This window comes from Bufo gargarizans, chromosome 2, assembly GCF_014858855.1.
Source record: "Bufo gargarizans isolate SCDJY-AF-19 chromosome 2, ASM1485885v1, whole genome shotgun sequence".
In the NCBI taxonomy this organism is placed as follows: Eukaryota; Metazoa; Chordata; class Amphibia; order Anura; family Bufonidae; genus Bufo; species Bufo gargarizans.
The window spans coordinates 120498983-120515999 of NC_058081.1; positions in this window are offsets into that span (position 1 = coordinate 120498983).

Genomic DNA, 17017 nt, shown 5'->3' on the forward strand with positions numbered 1-17017 from the left:
GGAATTGTATTTCAACCCAGAACAAGAAATGTGCTTGAACGGACACTAAATAACTCGCCCAGCTACAGCACTAAGGACAGATTTAGCGGGATATAAATTTGAGGCCTAGTATTTAGGCGCTGGGTGACAGGTATGGGTTTAGTGCCAGAATTAGACTTGGAAATACACAGTAGCGGGTGTGTGTGAAGTTATTCTGAATGACCCAATGTGCACCTTGAATATTATATACCCTTTTAGGGATAGATTTCAAATAGCTCTGATATAGCAGAAACCACTAAATTATGAAATTGCTAAATTGGGAATTGTATTTCAACCCAGAACAAGAAATGTGCTTGAACGGACACTAAATAACTCGCCCAGCTACAGCACTAAGGACAGATTTAGCGGGATATAAATTTGAGGCCTAGTATTTAGGCGCTGGGTGACAGGTATGGGTTTAGTGCCAGAATTAGACTTGGAAATACACAGTAGCGGGTGTGTGTGAAGTTATTCTGAATGACCCAATGTGCACCTTGAATATTATATACCCTTTTAGGGATAGATTTCAAATAGCTCTGATATAGCAGAAACCACTAAATTATGAAATTGCTAAATTGGGAATTGTATTTCAACCCAGAACAAGAAATGTGCTTGAACGGACACTAAATAACTCGCCCAGCTACAGCACTAAGGACAGATTTAGCGGGATATAAATTTGAGGCCTAGTATTTAGGCGCTGGGTGACCGGTATGGATTTAGTGACAGAATTAGACTGGGATATGGCCAAAAAATAAACAGACTATTGCTGGTTAAATGCACTTGGTGTGACAGCTTCACCCTGATGTAGGCTTTAGCCAAAAAACAACCACACCATTGAGGGTTAAATGCACTTGGTGACAGGCGCAGCTTGCCCCTGATTTAGTATATGGCCAAAAAATGAACAGACTATTGCTGGTTAAATGCACTTGGTGTGACAGCTTCACCCTGATGTAGGCTTTAGCCAAAAAACAACCACACCATTGAGGGTTAAATGCACTTGGTGACAGGCGCAGCTTGCCCCTGATTTTGTATATGGCCAAAAAATGAACAGACTATTGCTGGTTAAATGCACTTGGTGTGACAGCTTCACCCTGATGTAGGCTTTAGCCAAAAAACAACCACACCATTGAGGGTTAAATGCACTTGGTCGCAGCTTGTGCTGGCGCACCACAAGACACAAAATGGCCGCCGATCACCCCAGAAAAATGTGACTGACAAACGGTCTGGGCAGCCTAAAAACAGTGAGCAATTGAGGATCAGCAGCTCAATGATCCACAGCTGCAGATCGATCAGTTAATCAAGTCCTTTGGAGGAGTTAATCTGCCTAATCTCGCCCTACTGTCGCAGCCGCAACCTCTCCCTACGCTAATCAGAGCAGAGTGACGGGCGGCGCTATGTGACTCCAGCTTAAATAGAGGCTGGGTCACATGGTGCTCTGGCCAATCACAGCCATGCCAATAGTAGGCATGGCTGTGATGGCCTCTTGGGGCAAGTAGTATGACGCTTGTTGATTGGCTGCTTTGCAGCCTTTCAAAAAGCGCCAAGAAAGCGTCACAAAAGCGCGAAGAAAGCGACGAACACCGAACCCGAACCCGGACTTTTACGAAAATGTCCGGGTTCGGGTCCGTGTCACGGACACCCCAAAATTCGGTACGAACCCGAACTATACAGTTCGAGTTCGCTCATCCCTACTCCTAAGAGGAATGTATTGGGAAGTCTGATGAGGACGTTGATCTGGGGAGTTTTCTGAATCGGCTATGCTTTGACTTGGCTTGCATCCTATGCACAGGGGTAATTAATAAATAAAAATAAAATAATGAGAAAGATTCTTTACACTGAGCACAATTTATGCTATCATTTATATTCTATTTTTCCTTTCCTAAGTTCCTTATAATTAAAGCCCCATTCACACAGCTGTTATCTTTTCTTACTCCAGTATTTTCTCCCCTATATAGACATCACCATCATACAAATATCTTTCAGTTCTTTACAACCCATATTTAGTGTTACACTATAGAGGCAGTACTTGCCACAGAAAGTGGGGACATATATAGGATATTCTACCACTTATAGATGAGGTAATGACTGGCTGCTGGGTCCCCACTTTTTCTGAGAATAATAATGCCACACTACTGACTATAGGGCTTTTTCAACAAAAACATTCAAAATTTTTCAAACCAGCACCAGGATTTAAATACTTTTGTAATTGTGTGTAAGTAAAAATTAAAATAGCAACTAAGTTATTCAACAAACTTTACTGCGTCACCTGCTGTTTATTCTTTTCCTTATCTCTCTGTCCACTGCAGTACATTGCTGAGGTGGTCGCACATGCGCAGTTCCATCCTTCATCTGTCTCTAGCCGTTTCTACTATTAGAAGCTGTGACAATTTAACAAAGAAAACTGCATCAGAAAGGACACACCTGAATTGTTATAGGGAGAGAACTGTAGAAAAAAGGGCACACCCCTTGAGAAAAAACATACCCCCTGAGCTGCCAGCTTGAAATAAATCTATCAGAGAAAATGAAACAATGAATGTGGAGATCTCTGGATCCATGTGAGTTACATTGCTGGTTCTGGTATTGTTAGAAAAAGATTCTCATGTACTATATGGTGTCTGATGATTGCTGAACACGATAGTGCAGCATTTTGCGCTATTTTGTCTGGTGTGTTTTAGGCTACTTTCAATTCCGCTATTGAGATCCGTCATAGGGTCTCAATAGCGGATGAAAACGCTTCCGTTTTGTCCCCATTCATTGTCAATGGGGACAAAATTGAACTGAACGAAGCAAAATGCACAAAAATGCATTCCGATACGTTTGGTTGCGCTCCGATCGCGTACAGAATAGCACTGCAAGCAGAATTTTTCTGTGCGCGATGCGGTGCGGAGCAAAACGGATCCGTCCTTGCACACAATGTAAGTCAATAGGGACGGATCAATTTTCTTTGACACAATAGAAAATGGATCCACCCCCCATTGACTTTCAATGTTGTTCATGATGGATCTGTCCCGGCTATATAAGACATAATACAACCAGATCCGTTCATGACGGATGCATGCGGTTGTATTATGGTAACGGAAGCGTTTTTGCAGATCCATTCCGCAAAAAAACGCTAATGTGAAAGTAGCCTAACAGAATCTGCAACAGAGGCTTTTAATGGAGTCTCCTATTCAGAAGTCGGTCTAGCCTAATTAGATTTTTATCTAAAAACAGGAATTTAATTTGGAGACACCTTTGAAGTTTGATATAATTGTTTATTTAATGTGATGTGTGTCAGGGTAAGGATTGTTACATTTGTATTCCTCTGTTATATTTCAGTTTGTCTGACACAGAAAAATCTGGCAATATCTCTTCTTCTGCTGTGATTTCATTTACATGCATTGCAATACTGACACATAATATATACTGTGCTTTAAGATTGCTTATGCTGCTGGTAAACTCAATTATATTCTTTTATGCTTCCATTAACCTCTTCATGCGATAACAGATGTAAATAATGTCTCATTACTTCTTTGCTTTACGCTGACACATTTTATTAAAGTTATATCATCATATACAACACAGTATATTTTCAGTTACAAAATGTTCATAGAAAAATTGCTTTAGATCTAAATGCCATTGTGAAACCCTTGTAAAAATTGTAATATCTATGAAAATACTAGAACAAAACCTTGTTAAAGGATTTTTTGGCATTTTTATGGAGAGGGCCTATCCTTTGGATATGGATCACATTCAGATTGGTGGTTCTTTAACTCCCTGCACCTTTCTGGTTGATGAGGGGGGCTGCTGCAGTCCTTCGAGAGTTGCGTCCCTCATTACACTGATTGTGAGGGTGATAGGTGTCTGACCCCAGTATTTCAGTGTTTGCACAGAAAAATGATCATATATTGCTAGGATATGCCATTAGGCCCCTTTCACACAGGCGAGATTTCCGCAATGAATCCTGACCCATTCATTTCTATGGGGCTGTGCACATGAGCAGTGATTTTTACACATCACTTGTGCGTTGCGTGAAAATCGCAGCATGCTCTATATTGCGCTTTTTTCACGCAACGCAAGCCCCATAGAAGTGAATGGGGCTGCGCAAGTGCGGATGCGGTGCGATTTTCATGCACGGTTGCTAGGAGACGATCGGGATAGGGACCGATAGGGATGATCGGTTGATAGGGACCCGATCATTATTATTTTCTCTTATAACATGGTTATAAGGGAAAATAATATCATTCTTAATACAGAATGCATAGTACAATAGGGCTGGAGGGGTTAAAAAAACTTTCTTCTTTGCTGTGCACAGGAAAAGGACCTGTGGTGACGTCACTGCGCTCATCACATGGTCTGTCACATGATCCATCACCATGGTAAAAGATCATGTGATGAACCATATGATGAGCGCAGTGACGTCACCACAGGTCCTTTTCCTGTGCACAGCAAAGATGAAGACAGAAGAGAAGCCAGGCTGCGCGAACAAGTGGATTAAGGTGAGATAAATGTATTTATTTTTTAACCCCTCTAGCCCTATTGTACAGTACTAAGAATTCTGTATTAAGAATGCTATTATTCTCCCTTATAACCATGTTATAAGGGAAAATAATAAAATCTACACAACACCTAACCCAAACCCGAACTTCTGGGTTTGTGTACCAAACATGCAGATTTTTCTCACGCGCGTAAAAAACGCATTACAATGTTTTGCACTCGCGCTGAAAAATCACGCATTTTCCCACGACGCACCCGCATCTTATCCAGGCCAAAAACATGACGCCCGTGTGAAAGAGGCCTTACTTTCTAGTCAGTAGGGTTCTGACTGGTAGGATCCCCACTAATACTGAAATGAAGGGGCCATAGCACTGTGCCCCTTTTCAAATGTTTCTGTTAATTCCTATTCACCTGCTGAAGAGGAAATTGCAGTATTACTTCACTTCCTTGAATGGAGTTGTGTTGCAGTCTCCTATATTGCAGATAACTGGGAGGTTAGTCTATTACAGCAGTGTGGATACCAAATAAGCAGAAGACATGTTGTGTAATTTACTTTTTGTATTATAGTGGCAGTAAATATGAGACAAAAATATTTGTCACAGTGTGGGAACTAGTACCTACCTGTGATGGATATACGCACCTGTGACCTATATATCCACCATAGACTGTAAAAAGATCAAGTATGCACAAAACATAGCGCAGGTGGGTATGGAATGAATACAATATAAACAGGCTTTGATAGTTCACCAGTAAACTGGCAGCTAGGCATGCTGGGTAGTGTTCTTCATTATTAAGTGATAAAGTTACTCCATGCAGCAGATTTAACCCTGCTTAACTGTTGACAGCACTAGATAAGGGCTGGGGAAAGCAGTACAAACATAGCATTTATGAAGCTTCTCATGAGCAATTGTGTGAATATGAAGTTTTTTTCTGCCAAATTCTGCTTCTACAACTGCCTGGGGGTTGAGCTTTACTGCAAAGTGTTTTCTGCTTCCTGCACTTAACTTAGCCCCTCCTCTCTGCTCTGAGTGACAATTGTACCATCCAACCAGACCACCACAGCTGTCTCTCAGAGCAGAATGGGAGGAGCTGTGAAGTAGTTCAACTTCAGAGAGAACTTTACAGTGAAACTTCACCCTTGACAATTGAGAAAACTGGATTTGTTAGAATAAAACTTCATATTCACACTACTCCTAATGAGAAAAATTGCACAAAAAAGTTTGTTTATACTGCTCTCCCCAGCTCCTACTTAGTGCTGTCAGCAGTTTAGCATTATCAAAACTGCTGACAGATGCACTTTAACCTCTTCCTTTATTGGAGGTCATTAGAGTGGCAGTCCTGTAAAGCATGGCTTTTTTAAAAGAAATTATAAAATTAAACTGGAACCTTTGTTAACCCTTGGGTGCATGCCCAGCATGTACAGGTGAAACTCGAAAAATTTGAATATCGTGCAAAAGTCCATTTATTTCAGTAATGCAAATTAAAAGGAATTGCATTAATGCAGCATAAAATTAGAATTTTGTGAAAAGGTTCAATATTCGGCTCAAAGTGTCACACTCTAGTCAGCTAATTATTTCATACCCCCTGAGCAAAGGGTACCTCAAAATTGTGACTTTGGGGTTTCATAAGCTGTAAGCCATAATCATCCAAATTATACAAATAAAGGCTTGAAATATCTCGCTTTGCCTGTAATGAGTCTATCTCATATGTTAGTTTCACCTTTTAAGTTGCATTACCGAAATAAATTAACTTTGCACAATATTCTAATTTTTCGAGTTTCACCTGTATATTTGCCTGGAAATACAATTTCATATTCACTCTTTTCTATAAAAACTGAAAATAACTTTCAAACACTATGGCAAGAAGAGGCGATCATCCATTTGAGATGTTCAGTTGTGGATGCCAGGGGACAATTTTATTTGCATGCTTTTCCTCTGTGTATAAACGTCACAATGAATAAAGTGCTAGTGTCTGATTGAGTTCACCCTAACACCTGCTGTGTTAAATGACTGGAACACAGACAGCTTGGAATGACATGGAAGGTCCCACAGATGCTAGGCACTGTTGGTTTTTCATTAATCCTCAGTACTGTCACATCTGGTCCCCATACCTGGCAATCTTCCAGTGTGACTCGTGCGAATCGTTCCTGCATTTTGAATGTCTCTTATGTATTTCGCAGATTTGAAACTTAAAAAGAAAGCAGTGGTTGCAATGGGATCACAGATCTGCGTGTGAGGAAGGATGACATTGACAGACATAATCCCTCCAGTTATAGTTAGATCTGGATGCCAAATCATTCATGGGATACCCAGCCTTCTTATGTCTCTGTTATATTTCCCACATGGAACTCAATGGATACAAATAGGTTGTGTTGGTGATAGTACTACTAGTTGTTATATGCAGTGTCTGTTTTCTAGGTTTCTAAAATTTCAAACAGTCCAAAAATGATTCCTTTCCGGGGGCAGATACCTGCCGGTGTTTATACACATACAGTGACATCAGAAGAAGCAATGACTTGTTTTTAACAAGGGGTCAAAAAATGATTCCTTCTTGGTAGCAACAGGAATAAATTAGTTCTTTGGGATGTGGTTTCAGGTTTGGTATGATGTTCAGGGTAGGGTTTCCCAGCAGCAGTAGTACAGTATAAAGCATCATTCACAAGGAAGTAGATGTGTGTTTGTGATATAACTGTGACGCAGAACAATATGTCAGGCTGGTTGGCTGAGGCTGACTGCAAGGCATTTTGGGAAAGCCAGCCACCTATGGTTGCCACTTGAGGTCGTGTGGTCTTTCTTCTTCATCTTCTCTGCATTCTGACCTGTAAAAGGGCAGACACCATTTTTAGGGTTTTGTGTGGGATGAATAGAAAAAGTTTAATATTTACTGATAAACTAAACCTTTGGGAAATTTGTTGCAGCTTTTAGTGGCTGGTTTTGAACTATGTAAAGATGAGAATTTAATAATTTTGAAATGGGTATTCCCATTATCTCATCGATGGTTTCCTGGTCCCTAACTAGAGCTCAGTGGATGGAATTGCCACCAAACAAATCTGCAACAAATTTCCCAAAGGTTTAGTTTATCAGTAAATATTAAACTTTTTCTATTCATCCCACACAAAACCCTAAAAATGGTGTCTGCCCTTTTACAGGTCAGAATGCAGAGAAGATGAAGAAGAAAGACCACACGACCTCAAGTGGCAACCATAGGTGGCTGGCTTTCCCAAAATGCCTTGCAGTCAGCCTCAGCCAACCAGCCTGACATATTGTTCTGCGTCACAGTTATATCACAAACACACATCTACTTCCTTGTGAATGATGCTTTATACTGTACTACTGCTGCTGGGAAACCCTACCCTGAACATCATACCAAACCTGAAACCACATCCCAAAGAACTAATTTATTCCTGTTGCTACCAAGAAGGAATCATTTTTTGACCCCTTGTTAAAAACAAGTCATTGCTTCTTCTGATGTCACTGTATGTGTATAAACACCGGCAGGTATCTGCCCCCGGAAAGGAATCATTTTTGGACTGTTTGAAATTTTAGAAACCATAACGATTCTGACAGTACAATGCGTTTTTAAGCAGGCTTGTTTGTAGACAGCATCAACCATGCATTTACCCATAGCTGTTTATGTTGCTGTCACTTTGACATTACTAATGCTGTCTTGGAGTTAAAGGGAAAGTCCAAGATTAGTAAAATATGGCTGCTTTCTCCGAAAAAACAGCACCACCCCTGTCCATGGTTTGTGTTTGATAATGCAGCTCAGCTCCATTGGAGTCAATGGAGCGGAGCTGCCATACTGCCCACAACATGTGGACAGGGGGTTGTCTCACTTCAGAAAATGGTATTTATCATGTAGAGAAAATTACTACAAGGCACTTACTAATGTATTGTGATTCTCCATATTGCCTCCTTTGCTGGCTTGATAAATTTTTCCATCACATTGCACTTCTCGTTTCCAGGAGTTAAGGCTAGTTTTAAGCAAATCAAAGCTAAATTAATTGACTTCGATCCATATTTCAGGTAAAATTCGATCCATCTAGCACTTCGTGGTAACGAATACGTTTTTCCTGAACTGACAGTAAAAAAAACAAAAACAACATACTCACCTCATCCATATGCTCACGGAGGTGCTGTCACGACCATCATGATTGAAGAAAATATGCCAAATCTCGCGTGCGCTGATGTGTGACATCACTACGTCATCACGCTGGCTGGGCATGGTGACGTCATCAGTGATAAGCACGCGCAAGACTAGGTAACTTTTCTTCAATCAAGATGGCTGTGGCAGCTTCTCCGCGAGCAACTGAATAAGGTGAGTATATATTTTTTTGCTTTTAATCCCTGATTAACCCCTGAAAGTCCTCAATGTGACTGTCAGATGCCGCGATCAGCATTGAACACGGCATTTGAGGGGTTCAATGACGGGGAGCAGTGTAATCGCTGTTCCCTGTCATTGTCCCACTACATAAAATGGAATGCAGTTTGTGACAAAGTAATATGTAGTTAAAGGGGTTCTCCGAGAATTAAGAAAATGAAAATACTTAAATATTACTTCATTGTAAATATATTAGCAAATATCTTTCATTTGTTATAATGGCTCGTTTTGTCCAGGGAGCAATCATTAGGAGAAATAACATGGCCACCATTCTACTAGTCCACTCAAAACCTGTCCTAATCACACAGCAGGACAAGTTAAAGAGCTGCGCCATCTTCCTCTCTTACTTGTCAGGGATTATAATCCTGAATACAGTTTAATATGATCTTCAGATGAATCTCTGTGTTAGGAGACATGAAGTAGAGAGAGGATAGTGGGGTGTAGATAATGAGCAGCAGCACTTGTATGTAGTCTCTATTGCCACCATCTGTCCTGTCCCTCCTCTCTGTACTTCATGTCTCATCATGATTTCCATTCCTACAGAGATTCAACTGAATAATCTGTATTCAGGATCATAATCCCTGACAAGTAGAGCAGAGATGAGCAGTTATTTACCTCAGTGTTGTAAAGTAACTTTTTTGCTGTGTGATTAGGACAGGTTTTGTTTGTACTAATAGGACGGCGGCCATTTTATTTCTCCTAATGATTGCTCCCCAGAACTAAATGAACCATTATAACTAATGAAATTTATTTGGGAATATAATTATATTAAAGTAATATGTAAGTATTTTCATTTTCTTAATTCCCAGAGAACCCCTTTAATTGAATTACTTTGTAAACGTTGGCAAAGTAGCCAAATCAATTTTTTGATAACTTCATGCATCTCTAGGTATGGATTGGCCAGCACTGCAGCGCAGATCAAAGATGGATAAAAGCTGCTGGGCATGCATGCCTATGCGTGCTCTCACAGTCTTGGCTACAAAATAGGTTGGCACTGTTTCCTATTATGTGCAAGCATGGCTACCGCTGCTGGATTACAGGGTGGTCTGGGGTACTGCAAATGTTCTGCCACGCGGAATGCAACATGAAGATCCACTGCTGACAGCTTTCTTATCAATTGCCGGCCTATGACATCCCAGATGTACTTTATTAGAGATGAGCGAATCGAAGCTGACAAAGTGAAATTCGATCTGAATTTTTGGAATTATTCAATTCGCACTGAATCTGAATTTCCTCACGCTTTGTGGTAACCAATCGCATATTTTCCTAAAATGGCTGCTGCACGTGTGAGGACATGGAGCAAGAAACTCTGGGAAGGCGGGATCACCCATAATGCCATGCATGCAGCCAATCAGCAGCCAGCCACCCCTGTGATGTCACAGCCCTATAAATACCCTCAGCCCTCTTGGATTCTGCCATTTTCCAGTGTACTTAGCGCAGGGAGAGACATCAGCAGGCACTAGGGACAGTACTAGAAAAAACGTAATTGTGCTAAAAAAAACGATTTATAAGTGGAGGGAAAGATTATTCAAGGTGTAGAGAAAAGATAGGAAGGAATCATTCCGCAGCATTTATGTTTAACAGGTTCATTAGGGGAGGTTACAGCCTGGGTAATAGGAACAATACTATTACACTTTGCTGCACTGACTGGGCACCCAAATTGCCATTATACAGCTCTGTAATTCCAGCAAACCATTCTTGTTATTGGGGTGTTACAGCCATTAACAGGGTTTATTACAAGGAAATATTTCTATGTCTTATTTGCCCTTGTGTGGTGCAGTTATATGTTCTAAAGCCTTTTGTGGCGTGTATTAGTGTAAAAAAAAAAAAAAAGTAAAATATATATATATATATGGCTTATTAGCCAGGATTTCCATTCACCAATGCCTGATGCATCAGACTAGATCATTCATCGTGCCACACCAACACTTTGACAAAAGAGACCAGTTTCGCTACCTGCCTCAGCTACTATTTTAATGCTGCCACCCGCTGATGCCACACATCTGATGCCAAGTGCTCCTTCTTTCAACCATCATCTTCAGCTAGTACTGGTATTGCCACCCACCTCCCCACTCTGTCACTAGGTCACTCTGTGGTTTTCTGATGCTGTTGCCAATGTCATGGTCTCTTCTGTGACAGGGGTCAGAAGATCTAAGAGAATGGCTGCACATGAGAGTGGTTGCCAGGATTTACCCCCACATCGGGAATCCTGTCCTATCAATCTTATTCCCAAAGAAAAGTTGCCCAAATCTAGGTTAAATAACCTTTCGGAACCCGAAAGAGCGGACATGCGAGAGTATATTGCCGAAAGTTTGGTAAGGGACATATTAGATTTTCCAGGTCCCCAGTGGCAGCAGGGTTTTTCTTTGTGAAGAAGAAAGACAGAACTCTTAGGCCATGTCTGGACTTCCGTGAGCTCAATCGGTTTACGGTCCCTCATCCGTACTAGTGTTGAGCGAGAATATTCAAATAGCAAATTTTAATTGCAAATATCGGCATCGCGAGAATTCGCGAATATTCAGAATATAGCGCTATATATTCGTAAAATTGATTTTCTTTTTTTAACATATTACACATCAGGTGATCATCCCTCCCTTCTTCTAGCTTGCGGGCCTATGAGAAGGCTTTGTCACAGCTTAGCAACATCCCTAGCAACCAATAGAAAAGTTGCCTGCCCTTTACTAAACAAGTTGCACGTATTGCAAAAAAATATGCACATCATTAATTGCCGAAAATTTGCATGCGCAAATATATTGGAGCACTCTATCTGAATATAAAGCTATTCTAACGTTCTGCCGTGCCAAACATTTTTTCCAGTCTCAGGAAACTTATATCAGCTTGAAAAATGTAGCACGGCTGTATTTCACGCACATTACGCAAGTATTACATTGCCAATTTTCACAATCAAGAATATAATCTCGAATTCTCGAATATATGACAAATATTCTACAAAATATTTGTGAAATATCGCAAATTCGAATATTGCCCCTGCCGCTCATCACTAATCCGTACCCCTTTCTATGATTCCTGACTTGTTTAATCAGATTATTGGTGCCAAGGTGTTCTCCAAGTTGGACCTAAGGGGGGCATATAATCTGGTCAGGATCAAGGAGTGGGATAAATGGAAGACAGCGTTTAATACTCTAGAGGGTCATTTTGAGAATCTGGTCATGCCGTTTGGGTTAACTGCGGTTTTCCAGCATTTTGTTAATGATATCTTTCATCATCTGGTGGGGAGGTTTGTTGTTGTGTATCTGGATGACATACTAATTTATTCTCCAGATATGGAGACTCATCATATGGAGACTCATTCGGGCCGAGGTATAGTTAATTGTAATCATGTCAGATATCATGAGGACCAGCCTTATAAACTCCTATATGCAATCCTGGGGTCTGCTGACCTTGCAGACCCTTGGGATAATGATTTTACTGGAGCAATGTGTATGGTGGACCAGGTCTCACTAATACATTACGACGAACCCGCCTGCCGATGACGTGGATATCTTTGAGTGGCTCCAGGCGGCGCATTGGCTTTGGCAGCTGTGATACTGACCGTTCGCATGTTGAGGTCTCCGCCCCCTGGAGACGTCTGGTTGTTTGAGCGGTTGCCCTGCAGTGATGATATGCCTTCTTGCCAGGCGCTTCCTGAAACCGCTTGGTCATGTGACTCGGTCGGATGACGCAGAGTGACACGAGTAGGCGGGGAATGGGCGGAGTAGTGCGGCTTTTTAAATGAGCCGCGAACGTATCTCTATTGCTGCTGCCACACGCAGGACGCCGGGGAGAGACATCCGCACTCTGTGTACAATTGAAATTGTATATTGAGCAGATAAGTAAATGGTGACTCTGTGCCTTTATACCATTGCTGTTAAGCGTTTTTGTGCACACACCATTGAACAGCTGAGAATATTTTTTGGTGATATCTGACCAAGAAAGTTGGTCAATTTATGCGAGTCAACATCTTAATGAACATTAGACCTGGGCTGTGCTTTTTGTATGAGCCTGGACTATGATCATACAGGTGTTTATTTGATACACTTGGTCTGATTGGTGACCCGGAAACTTGTGGTCACAAGAACTTTGGGCTGACTTGGTTATAGCAGCCTGAAACTTAACTGACTTATGATTGATGTATACATTTAGATTGGATGGTGACCTGACATCTAGTGGCCACAAACTCATATTCTGAGACACTTGATTAGACTGGTGACAAGATATCTTGTAGTCACTAGCAACTTGGGTTGATTGCACTGTAACCTGGTGTACATTCAACTCGTGTCTGCCGTATACACTCCACTTGAACAAGTGACCTATTTATATAGTGGTCACAAATATAGGAATTAGTCCCCTGAGGAATTGTTAACCATCAAGGAAACGCGTCGGGACAGTTTGTGATTGTTTGCATCAAGGGATCTCCACTGACCCCAGAGTGTTGTGTGCATCTAGTGTTGCAGGCTACAATTAACAACATTGCGAAACAGCATAATCAACCTCAATTTCTTTGTCAGTCTTCTTGCTCTCCTTAGCCGATAGAATAGGGTCCTATGGATCCAAATAAACTCTGTCGGACAAAGCTGGGCAGTCCATGTATAGGTAGGGTGACGACAGGGCTAGTACACTAGGGAAGGGGGAGAGGAGATAGAGTGAGGGACACCTAGGGTTTGTGACCCAGCAGTCTGTCTTTCTATCTGTGCATCATTTCCTCTCATTCTATTGGCACTGATATCCCTGTACCGTGGTCCCCTCCCTTTTTCTGATAGCATTGCTATTATAAGATACTTATGCAGCTAATTGGTTGAATTCAATGCAATTTTTAATCATTGAAGGGCCTATTATTTTATTTGACATTAATAAATGTTAAGTTTTATTAAGCTACCCATTAGTTGTGAATTTCTATCTGGATGACATACTAATTTATTCTCCAGATATGGAGACTCATCAGGATCACGTGAGACAGGTGTTATAGATCCTAAGGGAGAATAAATTGTATGCTAAGATGGAGAAGTATGTATTTGCAGTTCAGCAAGTTCAATTCCTGGGTTACCTACTCTCATCTGAAAGCTCTTATGCGGTTTTTGGGGTCCAAGATTTATTGGTCCATAGAAGATCACTGCCATTATTACCCCGGTAGCCTTTCGTCTTGAACTTCCTCAGGCTTTGAAGATTCATAAGGTGTTCCATAAGTCATTGAACCATCCTCCTTGCCTCCTGCTCTTGTCATGGTGGACGGTAATCTGAAGTTTTCAGATCTCCAGGATAGTTGACTGCCGAATTCTCTGTAGATCCCTCCAGTATCTCGTTCACTGGAGGGGTTACGGACCAGAGGAGAGGATGTGGATTCCAGCTGCCGACGTTAATGCTAGTCGTTTGGTGAAAGCCTTTCACAGAGCTTAGTGGTTTTCCCCTACCGTTTGGTATTAGTTTCCCTAGTTTCCAGGCCTATTACCTTTTCCTTTCTGTCTTGTGGTTGGTGTGGAGTTATTTACCCATACCGCACCGTGACAGCCACCTCCTATGTCACTTTGCTACTCTGTGGTCTCCTGATGCTGCTGCCACCTCCACACTATGTTACCTTGCCACTCTGTGGTCTCCTGATGCTGCTGCCACCTCCACACTATGTCACCTTGCTACTCTGTGGTCTCCTCATGCTGCCGCCGCCTCCACACTATTTCACCTTGCCACTCTGTGGTCTCCTCATGCTGCTTCCACCTCCACACTATGTTACCTTGCCACTCTGTGGCCTCCTCATGCTGCTGCCACCTCCATACTATGTTACCTTGCCACTCTGTGGTCCCCTGATGCTGCTGCCACCTCCACACTATGTCAACTTACCACTCTGTGGCCTCCTCATGCTGTCTCCACCTCCACACTATGTCACCTTGCCACTCTGTGGTCTCCTCATGCTGCTTCCACCTCAACACTATGTCACCTTGCCACTCTGTGGTCTCCTCATGCTCCTGCCACTTACACACTATATCACCTTGCCACTCTGTGGCCTCCTGATGCTGCCGCCACCTCCACACTGTCATTGTGCCACTCTGTGGCCTCCTCCTGATGCTGCTACTGCCACCCCCTCCAAACTCTGTCATTGTGCCACTCTGTGGCCTCCTGATGCTGGGCCGCTGCCACCTCCACACTGTCATTATGCCACTCTGGCCTCCTCCTGCTTCCACCTAACCACTATGTCATAGGGCTACTCTGTGGACTTCTCATGCTGTTCCCACCCTCCCCACTTCATGACTGGGCCACTATTTTGCCTTTCGGCCTGGCTAGCATCATCATTTATTTGTTTTTCCTTCTGATCTTTCAGAAGGAAGGAAAAATGAGGCGCACAACGGATCCTGTCTGTGTAGCAGCTGTATGGTCCCATCAGAATTGGCTTGTGATTTGGTAGCCAAAAGCAGGAGTGGGTACAAAACACAGAAGACATGCAAATATTCAATTCACGTGTCATCTCTGTTTTGGATCCACTCCTGTTTTTTTGGCATTAGCAATACTGATGAATTACTGACCAAATGCTCACCGAGTAAAGGCGGGTACTCAATAGACAAAATCCGTTTTTTGGGGGTTATTGTTCTGATGGATCAGAGGAAGGGTAAAATAATCAGTGACGTCAGAAGAAACTTACTGCTGAGACCCTCTCCACTCTGTCGGGGGGCTCTACTTGTATAAGCTTTTAATAGAACAGGTTCTGTAGACATCTATGTGGAATCAGCTGATGATGCTGTAAAAGGAGTGCGCGTCTTCTTGGCGCTAACATCGACGTGTAAATCTCCTCATGGCGTTGCACATATGGTCTCCAGACCAGTTTCGATTATGTTTGCATCCAAGACAAAAGCATGACTAATTGTCAAAAAGGATACACCTTCATTCCAGACTTCAATGCCATCTTGCTGTGCACCATGATGACTTTTAAGAGCAGAGGTATGATGTCAATAGAACACTAGTATCACGATCGGCGTAACTGTCACATACGTGACACGGAGGGAGGAAAAGAGGGAGGCCCTGCCCTAGTGAGAGGGAAGGTGGTGACCCCTGACTCACCTTGCGGCTGGCGCCTGGCTGCCCTGTCGTCCCTAGACGGGTTCCTCACCCGTACGCCGATCACGTGCCTAAAACCCTGGCTTTCCCTAGGATGAGCCCTAGATAGTGAACAGGGCGGTGGGAACACTAGTCCGCACCACTAGCTCTAAACATATAATCCCAGGTGGGCAACAACAGGAGACAACAAAAGCCCAACAGGGATCCGGAGGGTAGCACTCTGGAACAACAACCAGATTCTCAGCTCCAGTGGGTCAGCATAGATGTCCAGGCAGGAAGCTCTATAACTGGCAACAAGAGAAGTGTGAGAGGAGAATATAAGGAGTTTGGGAGTGGCAGACAAGAAACAGCTGAGGAGGAGAAGCTACGGATCCCTGAGTGAGACAAAAAGGATAGCAAGGCAAACACAGAAAACAAACACTAAGAAACACCGTGATCTTTAGACATAGAGCGCGCAGCCACCCGCTGCGACTTCCTGACCCCGGGTATAACGGAGTCAGACGTGGCTCTTGACACCCTCGTGACAGTACCCCCCCTTTCACGAGGGGCCTCCGGACACTCAGGACCAGGTCTCTCCGGATGAGAGACATGGAAAGCCTGAATCAACCTGTTGGCGTTTACCTCTGACGCTGGAACCCACATTCTTTCCTCGGGACCGTAACCCCTCCAATGCACCAGATACTGAAGAGAGCGGCGGACCCGACGAGAATCAACAATTCTGGATATTTGAAACTCCAGATTACCATCCACAACAACAGGAGGAGGTGGCAGCAGTGATGGTTCTAGAGGTGGAACATACTTCTTGAGCAACGACTTATGGAAGACGTTATGGATCTTAAAAGTCTGAGGTAGCTCCAGGCGAAAAGCCACAGGGTTAATGACGGCTACAATTTTATAAGGACCAATGAACCTAGGACCCAGTTTCCAAGAGGGAACCTTCAACTTAATATTCCTAGTAGACAACCACACATAGTCATTCACTCCTAGGTCCGGACCTGGCGACCGTTTCTTATCGGCCATGCATTTGTATTTACCACTCATATTTTTCAAGTTAGCTTGCCCCTTCTGCCATACCGATGAAAGCGATGAAGAAAACCGTTCC